A 19,802-nucleotide genomic window follows, 5' to 3' on the forward strand; every position below is an offset into this window, starting at 1 on the left:
AATTCAGAGCCGATCGGTCAGCAGTTGCGGAGGCAGGCGTGTGAGGGGCGACAGCCTCGGGGACTGAGCCTCCACCTCTTCAATCGGACCCTCTCTCCGGGGGCCACGGGGCAGGGTCCGGGCAGGCCGGGGGCGGCAGCCGGGGCGGGGGCTGAGAAGGCGGGGGGGCCCACCCGCCTTCCAGCCCGGGGGGGCAGGACAGCAAAAGAGGCAGACAAAGAAAAACAAAAAGCCCAAGCCAACGGCCAACGGCTAACTGCCAACTGCCAACTGCCAAGGGCCGCGCTCGGCCCGGTATTGTTCCCCGCTGCCGCCTTCAAGCCCAGGGGGGCGAGACGGCAAAAGAGGCAGAGAAGGAAAAACAGAAAAGCCACAGGCCAACGGCCAACGGCTAACTGCCAACTGCCAACTGCCAACTGCCAACGGCCGCGCTCGGCCCAGTATTGTTCCCCGCTGCCGCCTTCAAGCCCAGGGGGGCGAGACGGCAAAAGAGGCAGAGAAGGAAAAACAGAAAAGCCACAGGCCAACGGCCAACGGCTAACTGCCAACTGCCAACTGCCAACTGCCAAGGGCCGCGCTCGGCCCGGTATTGTTCCCCGCTGCCGCCTTCAAGCCCAGGGGGGCGAGACGGCAAAAGAGGCAGAGAAGGAAAAACAGAAAAGCCACAGGCCAACGGCCAACGGCTAACTGCCAACTGCCAACTGCCAACTGCCAACGGCTGCGCTCGGCCCAGTATTGTTCCCCGCTGCCGCCTTCCAGCCCAGGGGGACGGGACAGCAAAAGAGGCAGAGCAAGAAAAACAAAAAAGCCCACGGCCAACGGCCCACTGCCAACTGCCAACTGCCAACTGCCAACGGCCGCGCTCGGCCCAGTATTGTTCCCCGCTGCCGCCTTCCACCCCAGGGGGGCGGGACAGCAAAAGAGGCAGAGGAAGAAAAACAAAAAACCCCACGGCCAACGGCCAACGGCTAACTGCCAACTGCCAACTGCCAACTGCCAAAGGCCGTGCTCGGCCCAGTATTGTTCCCCGCTGCCGCCTTCCAGCCCAGGGTGGCGGGACAGCAAAAGAGGCAGAGGAAGAAAAACAAAAAAGCCCACGGCCATCGGCCGTGCTCTGCCCGGTGTTGTTCTCAGGCAGCGGTCTCACATCCAGGTCCCGACCGGACCCGACCCTGCTTAGCTTCCCAGATCAGAGGAGATCGGGCGCCTTCAGGGCGGTGCGGCCTCAGACACTGGGGGGCGCTCCGCAACGCCCCAAGAGGCCGAGTCGAAAACGGCCCGTCCCAGCTCAGGGCGGTCCCTCCTGCTGCCCCTGGGCTTCGCTAGACAGCCCTCTGCAGATCGGGGCGGGGGGCGCGGGGGGGCGAGGGCAGGGGGAGACTGACGGGTCTGGCGCAGGGTCGCGCACACCCCCTCTCCCCCGGCGCAAACACGGAAGTGCCGCACCACAGTCCCACACCCCAGCGAGCAGACCCGCGGGCTGGCGCGCGCTGGGACGGACTTCCAGGGGCGGAGAGTGCGCGCGAGGGGGCCCTGCCCCGCCCCGCGGGAGGGCACGGTGGGGAGGGGCTTGGGGCGGGGCCGGGACGTGGAAGCGGGGACGCGGGGCCGGTCCTTCGCTCGGAGGTCGCGAAGACGTGCGGCCCCCCTGTCTTGGGAGGACCGCTCTGCCCCGATTCCCGTCGGGGCACGAGTGTGGCAGCGGCACCCGCGGGGCCCCAGAACCGGCCGGCCCGTCGCGGGGCCGGCGGCCGGTGGGGCGTTCGGGTGCGGATGCGTGCACTCCCTGCCTGCCCCAGTTTCCTCTGGCGTGTCCTCCCCGCCCCGGGTACTAAGTTTTCCCTCCACGTCGGCACCTCGTTCCCGGAGGCGCTATGTAGATCTTCTGTGACTTCGAATGGGAATCCTTTTGAAAACTCGCCTTCCTTATTGTGTCTCTGGTAGGAAATAAGAAGGGTTGAAACTATCGATGGAATGCGGACCTCAGATGGAGCTATGTTGCTGAACTCGCTTCCGGTTTCTGCCGGTCTCTGTGCACAGGGGCCAACAGTCTATTCTGAGAACCGTAGCAGGTGAGGCAAACGAAAGAGTTGATTTTCCTTTCCCACATACTCTTGGTTTTTGACCTCGTTTGAGGAGATTTTCAGAGCGTCTCTTGTAGTATCGAAGAGAAGGATTTCCTATCAACACCCTCGTCTTGCTCGTGACTTTCCAAGGAATGTTTCTACTTCTTAATCCTTGAGAACATTTTCTAAAGATTCAGACTTTTGAAAAGTGTCTCTAGATGTCTTCTCATCTGGATTCTTCCATTATGTTCCCGTGAACGAATAGCCAACCGTTTAGATTCTCTTCTTCTGCATATATGGAGAGGATCCAATTTTTCCTTTCCTAGGGTAACGTGGTCATGTACTTGGACAACATTAGAATGTGTCCTGAATTCAGAGCCGGTCGGTCAGCAGTTGCGGAGGCAGGCGTGTGAGGGGCGACAGCCTCGGGGACTGAGCCTCCACATCTCCAATCGGACCCTCTCTCCGGGGGCCCCGGGGCAGGGTCCGGGCCGGCCGGGGCCGGGAGCCGGGGCGGGGGCGGAGAGGGCAGAGGGGGCCGCCCCTTGACGGCCGAGGCGGGCGGAGGAGCCCCTCCCGCCTTCCAGCCCAGGGGGGCAGGACAGCAAAAGAGGCAGAGAAAGAAAAACAAAAAAGCCAACTGCCAACTGCCAACTGCCACGCCCGGCATTGTTCCCCGCCAGCGGTCTCCCGGCAGCAGTCTCCCGGCAGCAGTCTCCCAGCAGCGGTCTCCCATCCGGGTCCCGACCCTGCTTAGCTTCCCAGATCAGAGGAGATCCGGCGCCTTCAGGGCGGTGCGGCCTCAGACACTGGGGGGTCCTCTGGGAAGCCCCAAGAGGCCGAGCCAATAAGGGCCCCTCCTCGCCCAGGGCGGTCCCTCCCGCCGCCTCTGCGATTCGCTATACCCCCCTGTCCCGATTGGGGGGTGCTCGGAGGGAGGAGGGCAGGGGAAGACTGACGGGTCTGGCGCGTGGTCGCCCACACCTCCTGTCCCCTGGCAGAAACACGGAAGCGCCGCACCACCGTCCCACACCCCACCCAGCAGACCGGCGGGCTCCAGCGCGCTCGGACGGAATTCCAGGCGCGGGGACGGGGGGGGGGGAGGCCAGAGGCGGAGAGTGCCCGCGAGGGGGCCCTCCCCCGCCCCGCGCGAGGGCACGGTGGGGAGGGGCTTTGGGGCGGGGCCGGGAGGAGGAGGCAGGGCCGCGCCTGCCGCTGGTCCGTCACCCGGAGGTCCTGAATATCTGCAGTGTCCCCCCCCCCACCCCGCCACCCCACCCCCGTCTGGGGAGGACCGTTCTGCCCCGATTCCCCTCAGGGCCTGCGTGTGGCAGCAGCCCCCGCGCGGGGGCGGGGGGCTGCGCGGGGGGCCGGAGCCGGCTATCCTGTGGCCCGGTGGGGTGGGGTTTGGGGTGTGTAGCCAGGGGTCCAGGGGCCGGTGGGTGGTTTGGGTTTGGGTGCGTGCGCTCCGTGTGCTGTTGTGTGTCCTCTCTGCCCAGGGGGCCAGCGAGTCGCCCTGTGCGGCGCGCCGGTGTGTCTCTCGGAGCCCCGTCGGCGGCGAGGAGCCCGCCCGGCGTGAGGCCCGGGCCCGAGGCCCGGGTGTGCGGCGGAGAGAAAGTGCACGGTGGGCCGGGTGTCCGGGGGCCCAGGACACGGTTTGCCGCCCTGGGCTGTCCCGCGCCGGGTGTACGCGATGTCCCGGAGTGCGGGGCGGCGGGTGCGGGGTCCGGGGGAGAGGAGACCCGGCGGCACTTAGGGATCCCGCCGCCCGGCCCCGGCCCGGTGTGGGGCCCAGGGTTGGGGCTCCGCTGCCGGCCCAACGGAACGCCTGGGACGCTCTGCCGCTGCCGCCACCTGGCGGTGGTGCTGCAGCGGGGGAGAGGGGAGGAAGCCCCGGGCGGGGGCAGCGGGTCGCGCCGAGGGGGGGGAGGGGCCGGGGCCCGAGGGCGAAAGTGGGGGCGGGCGCAGAAGGCGAGGGGGGGCCCCCCCACCCCCGACCCCCCGGCGGGCGGGACAAAAGAAGAAGCAAAAGCCTACAGCACCCGGTATTCCCAGGCGGTCTCCCATCCAAGTACTAACCGGGCCCGACCCTGCTTAGCTTCCCAGACCAGACGAGATCGGGCACGTTCAGGGTGCTATGGCCCTAGACGGCAGCGGCCGTCCCCGGACGCCTCGAGAGGCCCAGCTGCTACGCGGCCCTCCCGGCCCAGCGCCCCCCACCCGACCCCGCGCCCTCCTGCTGCCCAGTAGCCTTCAGAGCCTCGCTCTCTAGCTGCTACATACACACCAAACACTCAACACTTTGCCACAAACACATACACCTATGACAACAAAAATCAAGCACTCAATAGCACATCTATTCAAAGCACGGAGGACACAAACGGGAGGACAACGTGTGACTTGTCAGATTCTACAGACGTCAGGAGCCCACATGAAGGCTCAGGGAAATATTCCAAAGGAGTGTGACGTGGCTCACAGCTCCTTGGACATGAGCAGACTGGCTTCGGCGGACGGCAGCTCTTACATTTTCACAGTGGAGCCGGAACAATAGAAGGTTCCTTCCTCGCCTTTCCTACTTCATGCAGTAGGAACCAGTCCACGGTTCTATGGTGCATGGCTACGATTATTCTGTGGGATCCTGCAAAGAAGAAATGCTGTTGGTGTCTTTGGGGACTGGGAATCTGGGTGTGAGAGGAAGAGGTGAAATCGGTAAAGTAATGTAAAAAAACTCTCAGTTCTCAGTTTGAACTTGGATTATCAGTGTAAACTCAATGTGTTTTCCTGTAATTTTTTTTTCTTTTCTTTCTCTCTTTCTTTCTTTCTTTTTTTTTTTTTTTTAAGTTTTTCCACGGAAAGTGCTGAGACATAGGTGCGAACTCGACACTAGTGCATTTCACCAGCATCTAGATTGTGGTCTCCGCCAACCATCGTTATTAAACGGTCCTAAGACTTACTGGAGACATACGCTGACTTGAGGTCTGGGGCGGGAAACGCACGCTTCTCATACTGGGAAGCACGGATGCTACCATATCCAACAGGACGAGGGTCACGTCAAAAGACACAGGAACCAGAATGAGTAGACTCCCGTTTGCCAAACACAGGACGGTTTGATCGCCAGCAAGTCTAATAATTGCAAGATATTGAAACACGTTCAATACGTTTAAATCCACGATGAAACCCCTCACAATGCAAAAATAGCTCGGGTCACTGCGGACAGCGGTAGGAAACAAAGGGAAATGGTGACAACCGGGGCTGCCCCCGACTAGTCGCGATGTATGGACACTCTTTCAAAAGACATCTCAACCCCTCACAAGGTATGGACTGTATTTGGACTGGATTCAAAGAAACTGAAATGAGCGTGTGTGTCTCAGGGAAACGCAAACATTGAGTACTTGCTGTTATCTCTAACACGGTGAAATTTTTACATGGAATAATGTGGCTGTGAGTACCCTGAAAAAGGGAAGAAAGCCTCTACCTTTGATAGAAACATATTGACTTTTTATCGTTGGAGGGATATTATTAAGGGGATCATGAACTTAAGGTAGGAGGGGTATAAAGGAAACAAGATCTGGCCAGGGGTTGGTGATTTCTTGAGTCAGGGTAGTGAGAAAGTATTCTACTATTCTTTCCGATTTTGTTTCTATTTCAAATTTTCCATAATAAAAAGTTTCCAAAGATATCATGAAGAGGGTCAAAAACAAGCTTCAAACAGGACAAGGTATCTGTAGCCCATATAATTGGCAAAATATGACTGTTACAGAATATCTACGTTTAATACGCTTAATACGCCTTTGGCCCCGTGTCCTCATTATTGGTCAAGGAAATGCAGAATAAAAAATGAAGCCAGATATAGTTTCCAACTCACCAGATTGAGGAAACTTAAGAAACTGATCACTGTGTTGGCTTTGAGGAAAACTCTTGCACACACCCTGCTGATATGGGAGGCGAAATTATAGGACCATTTGGAAAACACTGTAGCCTAAATGGAAATGAATAAATGCTGGCATAATTCAGGAGCAAGCATATTCTCTGAGTAGCACGTACCAGAGAGAAGATAGGGCACATGTGACCAGGAAGCATCTAGGGTAATCCTCACGGGAGCCCCTTGTACACGGACCTAGTCAAAGATCGCATAAAGATGCTTCGACTGATTCGTGCAGTGCCATTCTCTAGCAGCGCTGATGAACTGCAGCTTCCTGTGTAAGCGAGGAGTATTCTCCAAACAGAAGGTTTCCCCTGGCACACAAGTTGCCCAGAAGGAATCCAGAATGGTTCCACATGTATTCTATAAACTGTGAAATTAACAAACTACCTCAATGAGATAGTCCTATAACAGAGAGCAAAAACTTTCAAAGGAAAAGCAAGGAAAAGGATGACAGTCGAGATGGGATTTGTTTGGGAGAAGCGTTTTTGTGGTTCCACGCCTTGAGACAAAGATACACAGCGGCTTCCCACATATGCATCAACTCCCATTTTTATAAGGTGAGTGGTGGGGTTTTGGTACGGTTAATTCGATTTAATATAATAGTCATAATGATAATCATGATCATGATCATCATTCTTTAACATATCCCTTTCCCAAATTAAAAGAAAAAGAGAAAGAAGCAGATTGTAAGTTTCTAGTTATAAACCCTGTTTAAATGGGATTATTTATTAATGTGGGGGAAATGATTAGTTTGGGGACTCTGTGTCCGTCTATCGAGGACTACGGGGTAGCCTCTCCATCGATTGGAGCCATCATGTACGTTTTTGCTAAGTTTTCCATCTAAGTTGGCACCTTTGCCCCGTAGGTGCTGTGTGGATTTTCTGTGACTTTGAATGTTATCCTTTTCAAGAATTGCATTCATTATTGTGTATTTGCGAGGAAATAAGAAATATCGAAACTATCGATCGAATGTTGATTTCATCTAGAGCTATCTTGCTGGACTCACCTAGGATTTCTACAGGTCTCCCGCGCATAGGGGCAAACATTCTCTTTTGAGAACCGTAGGAGGTGAGGAAAATGAAGAAAGGTGATTTTCCTTTCCCATATATTGTTAGTGTTTTCCCTTGTTGTAGTATGTTTTTGGAGCGTCTCTTGCAGTATCGAACAGAAGGATTTCCTATCGACACCCTGGTCTTGCTCGTGACTGTCCAAAGAATGCTTCTACTTCTTAATCCTTCAGAATATGTTCTAAAGATTTAGACGTTTGAAAAGTGTTTCTAGATGTCTTCGCCTCTGGATTCCTGAATTATGTTACCGTGAACGAATAGCCAGCTGTTTAGATTCTCTTCTTCTGCATATGTGGATAGGGTCCAATTTTTCCTGTCCTAGGGTGGTAACGTGGTCATCTCCTTGGACAACTTTAGACTGTGTCCTGAATTCAGAGCCGGTCGGTCAGAAGTTCCGGAGGCCCGGACCTGCGGCAGGTGTGTGAGGGGCGACAGCCTCGGGGACTGAGCCTCCACATCTCCAATCTGACCCTGTCTCCAGGGGCCACGGGGCAGGGTCCGGGCCGGCCGGGGGCGGAGCCGGGCCGGGCGCGGAGGGCGAAGGCCCCCCCCTCCCCTTCCCAGCCCAGGGGGGCGGGACAGAAAAAGAAGCAGAGCAAAAAGCCTACGGCACCCGGGATTCCCAGGCGGTCTCCCATCCAAGTACTAACCGGGCCCGACCCTGCTTAGCTTCCGAGGTGAGACGAGATCGGGCGCGTTCAGGGCGGTCTGGCCGTAGACGAGGGCGGCCGCCCCCGGACGCCTCAAGAGGCCGATCTGCTGCGACGCGTCCCTCCCTGCGCAGTCGGGTCCCTCCCGCCGCCCTGGCCCTTCGCTAGCCCACCTGCCCTTATCGGGGTGGGGGTGGGGGGCCAGGCGGAGCCTGACGGGTCTCGCGCGCGCACCCCCCCACCCCCACCCAAACCACGGACGCACCGCCGTCCCACACCCCGAGGAGCAGACCCACGGGCACGCGCGCAGGGACAGGCTTCCACGCGTGGGGGCGGAGGGCCGGAGCCGGAGAGTGCGCGAGAGAGGGCCCTCCGCCGGCCCACGCGAGGGCACGGTGGGGAGGGGCTTTGGGGCGGGGCCGGGAGGAGGAGGCAGGGCCGCGCCTGCCGCTGGTCCGTCACCCGGAGGTCCTGAAGATCTGCAGTGTCCCCCCCCCCACCCCGCCACCCCACCCCCGTCTGGGGAGGACCGTTCTGCCCCGATTCCCCTCAGGGCCTGCGTGTGGCAGCAGCCCCCGCGCGGGGGCGGGGGGCTGCGCGGGGGGCCGGAGCCGGCTATCCTGTGGCCCGGTGGGGTGGGGTTTGGGGTGTGTAGCCAGGGGTCCAGGGGCCGGTGGGTGGTTTGGGTTTGGGTGCGTGCGCTCCGTGTGCTGTTGTGTGTCCTCTCTGCCCAGGGGGCCAGCGAGTCGCCCTGTGCGGCGCGCCGGTGTGTCTCTCGGAGCCCCGTCGGCGGCGAGGAGCCCGCCCGGCGTGAGGCCCGGGCCCGAGGCCCGGGTGTGCGGCGGAGAGAAAGTGCACGGTGGGCCGGGTGTCCGGGGGCCCAGGACACGGTTTGCCGCCCTGGGCTGTCCCGCGCCGGGTGTACGCGATGTCCCGGAGTGCGGGGCGGCGGGTGCGGGGTCCGGGGGAGAGGAGACCCGGCGGCACTTAGGGATCCCGCCGCCCGGCCCCGGCCCGGTGTGGGGCCCAGGGTTGGGGCTCCGCTGCCGGCCCAACGGAACGCCTGGGACGCTCTGCCGCTGCCGCCACCTGGCGGTGGTGCTGCAGCGGGGGAGAGGGGAGGAAGCCCCGGGCGGGGGCAGCGGGTCGCGCCGAGGGGGGGGAGGGGCCGGGGCCCGAGGGCGAAAGTGGGGGCGGGCGCAGAAGGCGAGGGGGGGCCCCCCCACCCCCGACCCCCCGGCGGGCGGGACAAAAGAAGAAGCAAAAGCCTACAGCACCCGGTATTCCCAGGCGGTCTCCCATCCAAGTACTAACCGGGCCCGACCCTGCTTAGCTTCCCAGACCAGACGAGATCGGGCACGTTCAGGGTGCTATGGCCCTAGACGGCAGCGGCCGTCCCCGGACGCCTCGAGAGGCCCAGCTGCTACGCGGCCCTCCCGGCCCAGCGCCCCCCACCCGACCCCGCGCCCTCCTGCTGCCCAGTAGCCTTCAGAGCCTCGCTCTCTAGCTGCTACATACACACCAAACACTCAACACTTTGCCACAAACACATACACCTATGACAACAAAAATCAAGCACTCAATAGCACATCTATTCAAAGCACGGAGGACACAAACGGGAGGACAACGTGTGACTTGTCAGATTCTACAGACGTCAGGAGCCCACATGAAGGCTCAGGGAAATATTCCAAAGGAGTGTGACGTGGCTCACAGCTCCTTGGACATGAGCAGACTGGCTTCGGCGGACGGCAGCTCTTACATTTTCACAGTGGAGCAGCCGGAAAAGTAGAAAGTTCCTTCCTCGCCTTTCCTACTTCATGCAGTAGGAACCAGTCCACGGTTCTATGGTGCATGGCTACGATTATTCTGTGGGATCCTGCAAAGAAGAAATGCTGTTGGTGTCTTTGGGGACTGGGAATCTGGGTGTGAGAGGAAGAGGTGAAATCGGTAAAGTAATGTAAAAAAACTCTCAGTTCTCAGTTTGAACTTGGATTATCAGTGTAAACTCAATGTGTTTTCCTGTAATTTTTTTTTCTTTTCTTTCTCTCTTTCTTTCTTTCTTTTTTTTTTTTTTTTAAGTTTTTCCACGGAAAGTGCTGAGACATAGGTGCGAACTCGACACTAGTGCATTTCACCAGCATCTAGATTGTGGTCTCCGCCAACCATCGTTATTAAACGGTCCTAAGACTTACTGGAGACATACGCTGACTTGAGGTCTGGGGCGGGAAACGCACGCTTCTCATACTGGGAAGCACGGATGCTACCATATCCAACAGGACGAGGGTCACGTCAAAAGACACAGGAACCAGAATGAGTAGACTCCCGTTTGCCAAACACAGGACGGTTTGATCGCCAGCAAGTCTAATAATTGCAAGATATTGAAACACGTTCAATACGTTTAAATCCACGATGAAACCCCTCACAATGCAAAAATAGCTCGGGTCACTGCGGACAGCGGTAGGAAACAAAGGGAAATGGTGACAACCGGGGCTGCCCCCGACTAGTCGCGATGTATGGACACTCTTTCAAAAGACATCTCAACCCCTCACAAGGTATGGACTGTATTTGGACTGGATTCAAAGAAACTGAAATGAGCGTGTGTGTCTCAGGGAAACGCAAACATTGAGTACTTGCTGTTATCTCTAACACGGTGAAATTTTTACATGGAATAATGTGGCTGTGAGTACCCTGAAAAAGGGAAGAAAGCCTCTACCTTTGATAGAAACATATTGACTTTTTATCGTTGGAGGGATATTATTAAGGGGATCATGAACTTAAGGTAGGAGGGGTATAAAGGAAACAAGATCTGGCCAGGGGTTGGTGATTTCTTGAGTCAGGGTAGTGAGAAAGTATTCTACTATTCTTTCCGATTTTGTTTCTATTTCAAATTTTCCATAATAAAAAGTTTCCAAAGATATCATGAAGAGGGTCAAAAACAAGCTTCAAACAGGACAAGGTATCTGTAGCCCATATAATTGGCAAAATATGACTGTTACAGAATATCTACGTTTAATACGCTTAATACGCCTTTGGCCCCGTGTCCTCATTATTGGTCAAGGAAATGCAGAATAAAAAATGAAGCCAGATATAGTTTCCAACTCACCAGATTGAGGAAACTTAAGAAACTGATCACTGTGTTGGCTTTGAGGAAAACTCTTGCACACACCCTGCTGATATGGGAGGCGAAATTATAGGACCATTTGGAAAACACTGTAGCCTAAATGGAAATGAATAAATGCTGGCATAATTCAGGAGCAAGCATATTCTCTGAGTAGCACGTACCAGAGAGAAGATAGGGCACATGTGACCAGGAAGCATCTAGGGTAATCCTCACGGGAGCCCCTTGTACACGGACCTAGTCAAAGATCGCATAAAGATGCTTCGACTGATTCGTGCAGTGCCATTCTCTAGCAGCGCTGATGAACTGCAGCTTCCTGTGTAAGCGAGGAGTATTCTCCAAACAGAAGGTTTCCCCTGGCACACAAGTTGCCCAGAAGGAATCCAGAATGGTTCCACATGTATTCTATAAACTGTGAAATTAACAAACTACCTCAATGAGATAGTCCTATAACAGAGAGCAAAAACTTTCAAAGGAAAAGCAAGGAAAAGGATGACAGTCGAGATGGGATTTGTTTGGGAGAAGCGTTTTTGTGGTTCCACGCCTTGAGACAAAGATACACAGCGGCTTCCCACATATGCATCAACTCCCATTTTTATAAGGTGAGTGGTGGGGTTTTGGTACGGTTAATTCGATTTAATATAATAGTCATAATGATAATCATGATCATGATCATCATTCTTTAACATATCCCTTTCCCAAATTAAAAGAAAAAGAGAAAGAAGCAGATTGTAAGTTTCTAGTTATAAACCCTGTTTAAATGGGATTATTTATTAATGTGGGGGAAATGATTAGTTTGGGGACTCTGTGTCCGTCTATCGAGGACTACGGGGTAGCCTCTCCATCGATTGGAGCCATCATGTACGTTTTTGCTAAGTTTTCCATCTAAGTTGGCACCTTTGCCCCGTAGGTGCTGTGTGGATTTTCTGTGACTTTGAATGTTATCCTTTTCAAGAATTGCATTCATTATTGTGTATTTGCGAGGAAATAAGAAATATCGAAACTATCGATCGAATGTTGATTTCATCTAGAGCTATCTTGCTGGACTCACCTAGGATTTCTACAGGTCTCCCGCGCATAGGGGCAAACATTCTCTTTTGAGAACCGTAGGAGGTGAGGAAAATGAAGAAAGGTGATTTTCCTTTCCCATATATTGTTAGTGTTTTCCCTTGTTGTAGTATGTTTTTGGAGCGTCTCTTGCAGTATCGAACAGAAGGATTTCCTATCGACACCCTGGTCTTGCTCGTGACTGTCCAAAGAATGCTTCTACTTCTTAATCCTTCAGAATATGTTCTAAAGATTTAGACGTTTGAAAAGTGTTTCTAGATGTCTTCGCCTCTGGATTCCTGAATTATGTTACCGTGAACGAATAGCCAGCTGTTTAGATTCTCTTCTTCTGCATATGTGGATAGGGTCCAATTTTTCCTGTCCTAGGGTGGTAACGTGGTCATCTCCTTGGACAACTTTAGACTGTGTCCTGAATTCAGAGCCGGTCGGTCAGAAGTTCCGGAGGCCCGGACCTGCGGCAGGTGTGTGAGGGGCGACAGCCTCGGGGACTGAGCCTCCACATCTCCAATCTGACCCTGTCTCCAGGGGCCACGGGGCAGGGTCCGGGCCGGCCGGGGGCGGAGCCGGGCCGGGCGCGGAGGGCGAAGGCCCCCCCCTCCCCTTCCCAGCCCAGGGGGGCGGGACAGAAAAAGAAGCAGAGCAAAAAGCCTACGGCACCCGGGATTCCCAGGCGGTCTCCCATCCAAGTACTAACCGGGCCCGACCCTGCTTAGCTTCCGAGGTGAGACGAGATCGGGCGCGTTCAGGGCGGTCTGGCCGTAGACGAGGGCGGCCGCCCCCGGACGCCTCAAGAGGCCGATCTGCTGCGACGCGTCCCTCCCTGCGCAGTCGGGTCCCTCCGGCCGCCCTGGCCCTTCGCTAGCCCACCTGCCCTTATCGGGGTGGGGGTGGGGGGCCAGGCGGAGCCTGACGGGTCTCGCGCGCGCACCCCCCCACCCCCACCCAAACCACGGACGCACCGCCGTCCCACACCCCGAGGAGCAGACCCACGGGCACGCGCGCAGGGACAGGCTTCCACGCGTGGGGGCGGAGGGCCGGAGCCGGAGAGTGCGCGAGAGAGGGCCCTCCGCCGGCCCACGCGAGGGCACGGTGGGGAGGGGCTTTGGGGCGGGGCCGGGAGGAGGAGGCAGGGCCGCGCCTGCCGCTGGTCCGTCACCCGGAGGTCCTGAAGATCTGCAGTGTCCCCCCCCCACCCCGCCACCCCACCCCCGTCTGGGGAGGACCGTTCTGCCCCGATTCCCCTCAGGGCCTGCGTGTGGCAGCAGCCCCCGCGCGGGGGCGGGGGGCTGCGCGGGGGGCCGGAGCCGGCTATCCTGTGGCCCGGTGGGGTGGGGTTTGGGGTGTGTAGCCAGGGGTCCAGGGGCCGGTGGGTGGTTTGGGTTTGGGTGCGTGCGCTCCGTGTGCTGTTGTGTGTCCTCTCTGCCCAGGGGGCCAGCGAGTCGCCCTGTGCGGCGCGCCGGTGTGTCTCTCGGAGCCCCGTCGGCGGCGAGGAGCCCGCCCGGCGTGAGGCCCGGGCCCGAGGCCCGGGTGTGCGGCGGAGAGAAAGTGCACGGTGGGCCGGGTGTCCGGGGGCCCAGGACACGGTTTGCCGCCCTGGGCTGTCCCGCGCCGGGTGTACGCGATGTCCCGGAGTGCGGGGCGGCGGGTGCGGGGTCCGGGGGAGAGGAGACCCGGCGGCACTTAGGGATCCCGCCGCCCGGCCCCGGCCCGGTGTGGGGCCCAGGGTTGGGGCTCCGCTGCCGGCCCAACGGAACGCCTGGGACGCTCTGCCGCTGCCGCCACCTGGCGGTGGTGCTGCAGCGGGGGAGAGGGGAGGAAGCCCCGGGCGGGGGCAGCGGGTCGCGCCGAGGGGGGGGAGGGGCCGGGGCCCGAGGGCGAAAGTGGGGGCGGGCGCAGAAGGCGAGGGGGGGCCCCCCCACCCCCGACCCCCCGGCGGGCGGGACAAAAGAAGAAGCAAAAGCCTACAGCACCCGGTATTCCCAGGCGGTCTCCCATCCAAGTACTAACCGGGCCCGACCCTGCTTAGCTTCCCAGACCAGACGAGATCGGGCACGTTCAGGGTGCTATGGCCCTAGACGGCAGCGGCCGTCCCCGGACGCCTCGAGAGGCCCAGCTGCTACGTGGCCCTCCCGGCCCAGCGCCCCCCACCCGACCCCGCGCCCTCCTGCTGCCCAGTAGCCTTCAGAGCCTCGCTCTCTAGCTGCTACATACACACCAAACACTCAACACTTTGCCACAAACACATACACCTATGACAACAAAAATCAAGCACTCAATAGCACATCTATTCAAAGCACGGAGGACACAAACGGGAGGACAACGTGTGACTTGTCAGATTCTACAGACGTCAGGAGCCCACATGAAGGCTCAGGGAAATATTCCAAAGGAGTGTGACGTGGCTCACAGCTCCTTGGACATGAGCAGACTGGCTTCGGCGGACGGCAGCTCTTACATTTTCACAGTGGAGCAGCCGGAAAAGTAGAAAGTTCCTTCCTCGCCTTTCCTACTTCATGCAGTAGGAACCAGTCCACGGTTCTATGGTGCATGGCTACGATTATTCTGTGGGATCCTGCAAAGAAGAAATGCTGTTGGTGTCTTTGGGGACTGGGAATCTGGGTGTGAGAGGAAGAGGTGAAATCGGTAAAGTAATGTAAAAAAACTCTCAGTTCTCAGTTTGAACTTGGATTATCAGTGTAAACTCAATGTGTTTTCCTGTAATTTTTTTTTCTTTTCTTTCTCTCTTTCTTTCTTTCTTTTTTTTTTTTTTTTAAGTTTTTCCACGGAAAGTGCTGAGACATAGGTGCGAACTCGACACTAGTGCATTTCACCAGCATCTAGATTGTGGTCTCCGCCAACCATCGTTATTAAACGGTCCTAAGACTTACTGGAGACATACGCTGACTTGAGGTCTGGGGCGGGAAACGCACGCTTCTCATACTGGGAAGCACGGATGCTACCATATCCAACAGGACGAGGGTCACGTCAAAAGACACAGGAACCAGAATGAGTAGACTCCCGTTTGCCAAACACAGGACGGTTTGATCGCCAGCAAGTCTAATAATTGCAAGATATTGAAACACGTTCAATACGTTTAAATCCACGATGAAACCCCTCACAATGCAAAAATAGCTCGGGTCACTGCGGACAGCGGTAGGAAACAAAGGGAAATGGTGACAACCGGGGCTGCCCCCGACTAGTCGCGATGTATGGACACTCTTTCAAAAGACATCTCAACCCCTCACAAGGTATGGACTGTATTTGGACTGGATTCAAAGAAACTGAAATGAGCGTGTGTGTCTCAGGGAAACGCAAACATTGAGTACTTGCTGTTATCTCTAACACGGTGAAATTTTTACATGGAATAATGTGGCTGTGAGTACCCTGAAAAAGGGAAGAAAGCCTCTACCTTTGATAGAAACATATTGACTTTTTATCGTTGGAGGGATATTATTAAGGGGATCATGAACTTAAGGTAGGAGGGGTATAAAGGAAACAAGATCTGGCCAGGGGTTGGTGATTTCTTGAGTCAGGGTAGTGAGAAAGTATTCTACTATTCTTTCCGATTTTGTTTCTATTTCAAATTTTCCATAATAAAAAGTTTCCAAAGATATCATGAAGAGGGTCAAAAACAAGCTTCAAACAGGACAAGGTATCTGTAGCCCATATAATTGGCAAAATATGACTGTTACAGAATATCTACGTTTAATACGCTTAATACGCCTTTGGCCCCGTGTCCTCATTATTGGTCAAGGAAATGCAGAATAAAAAATGAAGCCAGATATAGTTTCCAACTCACCAGATTGAGGAAACTTAAGAAACTGATCACTGTGTTGGCTTTGAGGAAAACTCTTGCACACACCCTGCTGATATGGGAGGCGAAATTATAGGACCATTTGGAAAACACTGTAGCCTAAATGGAAATGAATAAATGCTGGCATAATTCAGGAGCAAGCATATTCTCTGAGTAGCACGTACCAGAGAGAAGATAGGGCACATGTGACCAGGAAGCATCTAGGGTAATCCTCACGGGAGCCCCTTGTACACGGACCTAGTCAAAGATCGCATAAAGATGCTTCGACTGATTCGTGCAGTGCCATTCTCTAGCAGCGCTGATGAACTGCAGCTTCCTGTGTAAGCGAGGAGTATTCTCCAAACAGAAGGTTTCCCCTGGCACACAAGTTGCCCAGAAGGAATCCAGAATGGTTCCACATGTATTCTATAAACTGTGAAATTAACAAACTACCTCAATGAGATAGTCCTATAACAGAGAGCAAAAACTTTCAAAGGAAAAGCAAGGAAAAGGATGACAGTCGAGATGGGATTTGTTTGGGAGAAGCGTTTTTGTGGTTCCACGCCTTGAGACAAAGATACACAGCGGCTTCCCACATATGCATCAACTCCCATTTTTATAAGGTGAGTGGTGGGGTTTTGGTACGGTTAATTCGATTTAATATAATAGTCATAATGATAATCATGATCATGATCATCATTCTTTAACATATCCCTTTCCCAAATTAAAAGAAAAAGAGAAAGAAGCAGATTGTAAGTTTCTAGTTATAAACCCTGTTTAAATGGGATTATTTATTAATGTGGGGGAAATGATTAGTTTGGGGACTCTGTGTCCGTCTATCGAGGACTACGGGGTAGCCTCTCCATCGATTGGAGCCATCATGTACGTTTTTGCTAAGTTTTCCATCTAAGTTGGCACCTTTGCCCCGTAGGTGCTGTGTGGATTTTCTGTGACTTTGAATGTTATCCTTTTCAAGAATTGCATTCATTATTGTGTATTTGCGAGGAAATAAGAAATATCGAAACTATCGATCGAATGTTGATTTCATCTAGAGCTATCTTGCTGGACTCACCTAGGATTTCTACAGGTCTCCCGCGCATAGGGGCAAACATTCTCTTTTGAGAACCGTAGGAGGTGAGGAAAATGAAGAAAGGTGATTTTCCTTTCCCATATATTGTTAGTGTTTTCCCTTGTTGTAGTATGTTTTTGGAGCGTCTCTTGCAGTATCGAACAGAAGGATTTCCTATCGACACCCTGGTCTTGCTCGTGACTGTCCAAAGAATGCTTCTACTTCTTAATCCTTCAGAATATGTTCTAAAGATTTAGACGTTTGAAAAGTGTTTCTAGATGTCTTCGCCTCTGGATTCCTGAATTATGTTACCGTGAACGAATAGCCAGCTGTTTAGATTCTCTTCTTCTGCATATGTGGATAGGGTCCAATTTTTCCTGTCCTAGGGTGGTAACGTGGTCATCTCCTTGGACAACTTTAGACTGTGTCCTGAATTCAGAGCCGGTCGGTCAGAAGTTCCGGAGGCCCGGACCTGCGGCAGGTGTGTGAGGGGCGACAGCCTCGGGGACTGAGCCTCCACATCTCCAATCTGACCCTGTCTCCAGGGGCCACGGGGCAGGGTCCGGGCCGGCCGGGGGCGGAGCCGGGCCGGGCGCGGAGGGCGAAGGCCCCCCCCTCCCCTTCCCAGCCCAGGGGGGCGGGACAGAAAAAGAAGCAGAGCAAAAAGCCTACGGCACCCGGGATTCCCAGGCGGTCTCCCATCCAAGTACTAACCGGGCCCGACCCTGCTTAGCTTCCGAGGTGAGACGAGATCGGGCGCGTTCAGGGCGGTCTGGCCGTAGACGAGGGCGGCCGCCCCCGGACGCCTCAAGAGGCCGATCTGCTGCGACGCGTCCCTCCCTGCGCAGTCGGGTCCCTCCCGCCGCCCTGGCCCTTCGCTAGCCCACCTGCCCTTATCGGGGTGGGGGTGGGGGGCCAGGCGGAGCCTGACGGGTCTCGCGCGCGCACCCCCCCACCCCCACCCAAACCACGGACGCACCGCCGTCCCACACCCCGAGGAGCAGACCCACGGGCACGCGCGCAGGGACAGGCTTCCACGCGTGGGGGCGGAGGGCCGGAGCCGGAGAGTGCGCGAGAGAGGGCCCTCCGCCGGCCCACGCGAGGGCACGGTGGGGAGGGGCTTTGGGGCGGGGCCGGGAGGAGGAGGCAGGGCCGCGCCTGCCGCTGGTCCGTCACCCGGAGGTCCTGAAGATCTGCAGTGTCCCCCCCCCACCCCGCCACCCCACCCCCGTCTGGGGAGGACCGTTCTGCCCCGATTCCCCTCAGGGCCTGCGTGTGGCAGCAGCCCCCGCGCGGGGGCGGGGGGCTGCGCGGGGGGCCGGAGCCGGCTATCCTGTGGCCCGGTGGGGTGGGGTTTGGGGTGTGTAGCCAGGGGTCCAGGGGCCGGTGGGTGGTTTGGGTTTGGGTGCGTGCGCTCCGTGTGCTGTTGTGTGTCCTCTCTGCCCAGGGGGCCAGCGAGTCGCCCTGTGCGGCGCGCCGGTGTGTCTCTCGGAGCCCCGTCGGCGGCGAGGAGCCCGCCCGGCGTGAGGCCCGGGCCCGAGGCCCGGGTGTGCGGCGGAGAGAAAGTGCACGGTGGGCCGGGTGTCCGGGGGCCCAGGACACGGTTTGCCGCCCTGGGCTGTCCCGCGCCGGGTGTACGCGATGTCCCGGAGTGCGGGGCGGCGGGTGCGGGGTCCGGGGGAGAGGAGACCCGGCGGCACTTAGGGATCCCGCCGCCCGGCCCCGGCCCGGTGTGGGGCCCAGGGTTGGGGCTCCGCTGCCGGCCCAACGGAACGCCTGGGACGCTCTGCCGCTGCCGCCACCTGGCGGTGGTGCTGCAGCGGGGGAGAGGGGAGGAAGCCCCGGGCGGGGGCAGCGGGTCGCGCCGAGGGGGGGGAGGGGCCGGGGCCCGAGGGCGAAAGTGGGGGCGGGCGCAGAAGGCGAGGGGGGGCCCCCCCACCCCCGACCCCCCGGCGGGCGGGACAAAAGAAGAAGCAAAAGCCTACAGCACCCGGTATTCCCAGGCGGTCTCCCATCCAAGTACTAACCGGGCCCGACCCTGCTTAGCTTCCCAGACCAGACGAGATCGGGCACGTTCAGGGTGCTATGGCCCTAGACGGCAGCGGCCGTCCCCGGACGCCTCGAGAGGCCCAGCTGCTACGCGGCCCTCCCGGCCCAGCGCCCCCCACCCGACCCCGCGCCCTCCTGCTGCCCAGTAGCCTTCAGAGCCTCGCTCTCTAGCTGCTACATACACACCAAACACTCAACACTTTGCCACAAACACATACACCTATGACAACAAAAATCAAGCACTCAATAGCACATCTATTCAAAGCACGGAGGACACAAACGGGAGGACAACGTGTGACTTGTCAGATTCTACAGACGTCAGGAGCCCACATGAAGGCTCAGGGAAATATTCCAAAGGAGTGTGACGTGGCTCACAGCTCCTTGGACATGAGCAGACTGGCTTCGGCGGACGGCAGCTCTTACATTTTCACAGTGGAGCCGGAACAATAGAAGGTTCCTTCCTCGCCTTTCCTACTTCATGCAGTAGGAACCAGTCCACGGTTCTATGGTGCATGGCTACGATTATTCTGTGGGATCCTGCAAAGAAGAAATGCTGTTGGTGTCTTTGGGGACTGGGAATCTGGGTGTGAGAGGAAGAGGTGAAATCGGTAAAGTAATGTAAAAAAACTCTCAGTTCTCAGTTTGAACTTGGATTATCAGTGTAAACTCAATGTGTTTTCCTGTAATTTTTTTTTCTTTTCTTTCTCTCTTTCTTTCTTTCTTTTTTTTTTTTTTTTAAGTTTTTCCACGGAAAGTGCTGAGACATAGGTGCGAACTCGACACTAGTGCATTTCACCAGCATCTAGATTGTGGTCTCCGCCAACCATCGTTATTAAACGGTCCTAAGACTTACTGGAGACATACGCTGACTTGAGGTCTGGGGCGGGAAACGCACGCTTCTCATACTGGGAAGCACGGATGCTACCATATCCAACAGGACGAGGGTCACGTCAAAAGACACAGGAACCAGAATGAGTAGACTCCCGTTTGCCAAACACAG

General features: G+C 56.5%; 3 non-coding genes and 4 pseudogenes across 3 annotated transcripts; all 7 read right to left on the minus strand.

Annotated features, from left to right (window-relative positions):
- Positions 1–4,096: 4,096 nt before the first annotated feature.
- LOC123630100 lies at positions 4,097–4,215 on the minus strand (annotated as a pseudogene).
- A 3,444-nt stretch (positions 4,216–7,659) lies between these two features.
- On the minus strand, positions 7,660–7,778 carry LOC123630045. Its single transcript, XR_006732570.1, has one exon. It is a non-coding gene; the product is annotated as a 5S ribosomal RNA (ribosomal RNA).
- A 1,195-nt stretch (positions 7,779–8,973) lies between these two features.
- LOC123630101 lies at positions 8,974–9,092 on the minus strand (annotated as a pseudogene).
- A 3,447-nt stretch (positions 9,093–12,539) lies between these two features.
- On the minus strand, positions 12,540–12,658 carry LOC123630071. Its single transcript, XR_006732581.1, has one exon. It is a non-coding gene; the product is annotated as a 5S ribosomal RNA (ribosomal RNA).
- Positions 12,659–13,852: 1,194 nt separating this feature from the next.
- Positions 13,853–13,971, minus strand: LOC123630102 (annotated as a pseudogene).
- A 3,447-nt stretch (positions 13,972–17,418) lies between these two features.
- Positions 17,419–17,537, minus strand: LOC123630082. Its single transcript, XR_006732587.1, has one exon. It is a non-coding gene; the product is annotated as a 5S ribosomal RNA (ribosomal RNA).
- Positions 17,538–18,731: 1,194 nt separating this feature from the next.
- LOC123630103 lies at positions 18,732–18,850 on the minus strand (annotated as a pseudogene).
- Positions 18,851–19,802: the final 952 nt, after the last annotated feature.

The sequence above is a fragment of the Lemur catta genome, unplaced genomic scaffold (genome assembly GCF_020740605.2).
Source record: "Lemur catta isolate mLemCat1 unplaced genomic scaffold, mLemCat1.pri scaffold_91_ctg1, whole genome shotgun sequence".
In the NCBI taxonomy this organism is placed as follows: domain Eukaryota; kingdom Metazoa; phylum Chordata; class Mammalia; order Primates; family Lemuridae; genus Lemur; species Lemur catta.